Raw genomic sequence first — 4,792 nt, 5'->3', positions numbered from 1 at the left:
ATGAGAGAGATAGGAATTATAACACATAAGAAAACCACATCAGATGACAAAATGGTAGACAATCATACAATACTGGGAACCATGGCCTAGCCAAGTTGATAGATATTTTTGGAGGTCACAATTCAATCCATGACACTGACGTTAGATAACGAAGCGTACTTACCTGTTCCAATTTATGCACAAATTTGACTTAAAGACAGATTTAGGAATGAAACTCTTTTGTAATCCAGGGACTGCCTGTATCTACACATTCAGTTCTAAGTCACTGGGGAGAAGTCATGAAGCCAATCAAAAGCATAAGGGAGATTTCATTAAAAATGACATGAGCTGTTGATAGTTATCCCAGAACATAGAGCAAAGGTGCCGTTACAGCAGGCAAGTGCTGGAACATGGGTTGTGCACCCAGCCACCCCATAAATTCTGAGAGCTTGCCACTGAAACTCAGGTACTGGTGTGCAACCCAGTGACTATAGGACCTCAGGAGCTTGGGCACAGTCTGACGTTCCATGACCAGCTAGGTATTGACAGCCACAATCCTAACAGTTGAGTCTTCAGTCATCAGAGACGAATAAGCTCATTTTACACAAGCCATTAGAAAAGCCATAGCGTGGCTATGTAAACAGTCACCAGGCCCCATAGTAGTGACAGGTACATGTCCAAAAGCCTGATCCCATATTTCTGTCACATAGAAAGGGCTAGAACATTAGCTGTTTGTTCTATGCCTATTTTTAGCAATAATATTATTGAACATTATTAAATATTAGATGCTACTTTACCCTGGTGGCATAGTGGTTAAGAGCTATGGCTGCTAACCAAAGGGTCAGCAGTTAGAATCCACCCGGCGCTCCTTGGAAACTCTATGGGGCAGTTCTACTCTATATGAGTCAGAATCGACTTGACGGCACCGGGTTTGGTTTGGCTTTTTATTTTAAACTCTTTACACGTATTAACTCATTTAACCCTTACAATAATACTATGAAGTTGGTGTTACTATAGTGTTCATTTTACAGAAAAGAAACTCCAGGTTCAGGGAGGTTAAATAAGTTGTCCAGGATCATAGACCTAGTAGTAAGTGGCAGAGCCAAGGTTTGAACCAAGGGAATCTAGATCTAGGATCTATGTCCTCAGGCTCTGCGATAAGCTACCTCCAACAGGGCATCCTCTTTGTTGTGGCTAGGGTGGGGATAGTAAGTGGGAGAGACTCTTATGGGGAGGGAGGGTCATATCGTTATTGCCTTAAACCCAAGCTGAGGGCTGGGTACCTGGTGTTCTCACTGCTCTCCCAAAAGGCTAATCTGAAAATTCCCAGGAAGATGTGAATAGAACTTTGTGACATTTGTTTCTTTACCCAGGACCGGCAGCCATACACCTAAGGTATTTCTACCGCCACCACTCATGGTGACCCCATATGCGTCACAGTAAACCATGCTCCATGTGGTTTTTCATGGTTGATTTTTAGGAAGCAGATCATCAGGGCCTTTCTTCCAAGGGCACCTCTGGGTGAACTTGAACCTCCAACCTTTCTGTTAGCCGCCGAGCATGTTAACCGTTTGTACCACCCAGGGATGCTAGATATCCTGTACTTATTATTGATGATACTGATCTCAGAAAGAGAGCTCCATTGCTCTCCTCTCCCGGCAAGGTACAACCTATGGCTTTTAGTGTTTGGGGTGTTAGCTTTTCATCCAGCTGAATATAGGCTAAATGGGTAGAAACTGGAATTTCCTGAGATCAAGTAAGTCAGTGGTTGTTAGTACTCAAGAATTTTACCAAGGTTTCTCTTGGGGTAATATGAACCTGTCGAAAGAAAAATCCAAGGACTTGGGCTAGGGGTTAATATCACTGGTCAGGATTATAATAATACCATACAGTTAGGTGGCTCTTTGGAGCTGACAGAAAGAGTCAAACAGCATTGAGTAATGTGGAGTACCCCTTCTTCACAGAGGAATAAAGGAGAGAGACTATGCCTCACAAATGCTACAAAGGCATCATTTCTCCCTGTCTTGCAGACACAGGAAAATACCGGACATGATGGATAGGTGTCGGAGTTTGATTGTCTCCTGTTTGATTGGAAGCAGAACACGAAGGCCCAGCTGACACTGATTGATTGTGTTGTGACATGACCATGGCCGTGGCTGGGATGTGTTCTTGAATAATCCCTCTGTAACAGGAACAGGAACATCAGCTGCTATCGGGATTTTTTTTCTTCCCCTGGATGCCTGTCTTGTTATATGACTCTGTTTCAACTCCTCAAGTAGTCCCCTGCACCCCGTGGAGGTATCCGGGAGGGAGGTGGCCTCTGTGCTGGCTGGTCGCTAGGCTCACTAGGCAGTAGGGAGGGAGACAGGAGCAGAGAATGGCTCTCAGGGCAGGATTCCAGGAGCCGTTGCTGGAATGACTGATAAATTCTACTATTCCAGGGGTCATTTCTTCTGCACATCCGGGACAGAAGCTACTGCACTAATGGGCTGTCAATCACTTCTGCCTGATTGGGGGAAGGGACACTCAGCATCTCAAAATGGCGCGAGGCTCCACTTTCCATCCCCATCCCTCTGCTCTCAGGGCTCAAAGCCTACACCCTCAAGAGGCTCCAGCGTGCCCACCTGCATGTAGCAACCTGGTTTTCTTGCCAAGTCAAGGAGGACAACTTGAAGGACTAACCAGGCACTTGTCATCTGAGGAATTCAGAGCAGCTCAAAAATAATTTATGTTTTATGGAGCAGGAGCTGGAAATAACTTTGTTGACAAATGGACTATATTGTAGGCTTCTCAGTGATTCTTCTCCTACGTGAATGTACAATGACATGATGAGCGTCGTCTGTGTTCTGTTTATGCTATTTACTATGTCAGGTTACTCTTTCTTACCATATCCTTTTAATTTTGACAGTGACCAGATCTACTAAAAATAGAAATACAGCGTCATTTTAATTACAGCCATTTTAATTACACATCAACATAACAAAGAGAAATGGAAGGGTTACCATGACGTTGCTGAGTCGCCATCTCTTTTAATAGCCGTCTCTGAGTGTAGCGTGTGCTGCTGGCTAATTATGAAGATGAAATCTTGCAGATGGAATTCTTGGACCGGTTTTTATGATCTCTAAGAACCGAAAGAGGGGTGCCAGGTAGAAAACAAAAGACTCTTCATCTTAGTTTAACATATTTCACCTTTTATCTGGACTGTTGAGTATTGTCTTAGTTACCTGATGCTGCTGTAACAGAAATTCCACAAGTGGGAGGCTTTAAAGAACAGAAATTGATTTTCTCCCCATTCTAGAGGCTGGCTACAAGTCCAAGGCAGCGTCTTGGCTATATTGATGCCTTCCTTGTTGGCACCCCTGGGCCTTCCTGGTTCCTTGGCTTATAGATCATCCTCATACGGTGCCTGTCTTCCCCTGTGTGTATCTCTGTGTCTATTCTGTTCTTTTTGTAACTCAGAAGTGATTAGGTTTGTATCAACCCTATACTTGTGTGACCTCATTAACATAAGAAAGAACCCCCTGCCCCCATTTCCAAACAGGGTCATGTTTACAGGTACAGAGCTTGGGATTTCCACACAAGTTTTCTGGGGGGACACAATTCAATCTGTAACAGATATTGAGACTTCACGTTCACCACCCCGCTCCCCGCCGTATTTTCTTTACTTTTTGATATAGTGGAGCATAGACTAGGGTAATGAAGGAAGCAAGCGATTGAATTTTTCAAAGAGCCAGAACCAAGACTGTTTAGGACTTAGGGAAGTCTCTAGATGGATTGTCTCTATATCCAGAACTCTACCCACATTATCTAATGCTGCATGCAAGTAGGATATTGGTCTGTGTGAGTCGTGGGTGGCAGAGAGGGAGGCTAGTCTATATCCCAAGTGTCTCTCGGTCTCCAGAGTTGCTCTAAGCAGGAAACAAGCTGTGATGCCCTGCAGTGTCTTCCATTGCCTCTGTTAATCCATTGGTAGCATTGTGGTAATAGGCCTCAAGGCAAACATCAGCTTTACATCATCCTGCTACAAGCCATGATCATGATTAAGTGGTAAAGGTTTCCCCTTATGAGCTGGCTTTTATAACCAACAGATCAAGTTTAGATGCACTAACTTTACCAATATATCGTACTGTCAGCAGCACATATACTAAAATTGGAGAAGATTCACATGGCCCCTGCTCAAGGATGACACGCAAATTCATGGCGGTTCCATATTTTTGGCCCGTACAATAAAAGGAGACTAAATGGGCACACCAACCCAGGGGCAAGGATGAGAAGGCAGGAGGGGCAGGAATGCTGATAATGGGGAACCCAAGGTCAGGAAGGAGAGAGTGTTGCCATGTCATGAGGTTGGCAACCAATATCACAAAACAATATGTGTATTAATTGTTTAATGAGAACCTGGTTTGCTCTATAAACCTTCATTTAGAGCACAATTTAAAAAAAAGAAAAAGAAGTTACCCGTAAATATATCATAAACCCCCCAAAAATATACATCTAAAAATTTGATGCCCCTATCATTCCCAATGTAAAGAGCTTGAAGCTTCCAGAATAGAGAACAATAGTTAGTCCTACCATCTTTCTTCATGTTAAGAAATTGTCTCAATATCAGAATAAAATTTGGTCTCAGAGAAATTGATCTTGGGATATGGGATACTCTTGGCGTGTGAAACACTCTTTGATTAAATCCACTGGTAGTTCAGTCATTATGTAAATGTTATCAAATAATTAATTGGCCAATGTTTGCAATGGATCAACCGGCCAAAGTCTTAGAAAGGATGGATCATGGGGTGGGGAGCCAGGTTGTGTGGGGTCT

General features: G+C 43.4%; 1 pseudogene; it reads left to right on the top strand.

The window, feature by feature from the left end:
- The first annotated feature begins 4,102 nt into the window (after nt 1-4,102).
- Nucleotides 4,103-4,195, top strand: LOC111747732 (U6 spliceosomal RNA; annotated as a pseudogene).
- The last annotated feature ends 597 nt before the right edge of the window (nt 4,196-4,792 follow it).

The sequence above is a fragment of the Loxodonta africana genome, chromosome 8 (assembly GCF_030014295.1).
Source record: "Loxodonta africana isolate mLoxAfr1 chromosome 8, mLoxAfr1.hap2, whole genome shotgun sequence".
NCBI classification, from domain to species: Eukaryota; Metazoa; Chordata; class Mammalia; order Proboscidea; family Elephantidae; genus Loxodonta; species Loxodonta africana.
Note: the sequence above shows the minus strand (reverse complement) of the source record. Positions and strands in the feature narration are given on the sequence as shown.